This window comes from Penaeus monodon, chromosome 29 (assembly GCF_015228065.2).
Source record: "Penaeus monodon isolate SGIC_2016 chromosome 29, NSTDA_Pmon_1, whole genome shotgun sequence".
Lineage (NCBI taxonomy): Eukaryota > Metazoa > Arthropoda > Malacostraca > Decapoda > Penaeidae > Penaeus > Penaeus monodon.
Genome location: NC_051414.1, coordinates 31,318,039 through 31,318,262, shown reverse-complemented (window position 1 = coordinate 31,318,262; position 224 = coordinate 31,318,039).

The following is a 224-nucleotide window of genomic DNA, read 5'->3' as shown; positions in this document are numbered from 1 at the left end:
AATCAACAAGGAAATAATCAATAAAAGAAATACAAATTACAAACCACCACAGTTTTTTTTTTCCCAACCAGCCCTCCAACCGTGTGGGAAGGCCTTTATACAAAGGCACGAAAGATGTGGGTTAACTCCGGCTCCTGAGATTCCTCACCTAGCGGCCACGTGAATAAATTCCGCGCTGATCTCATGGTCAGCGGGTCATTGTATATAAAAGGTAACGGGTGTTC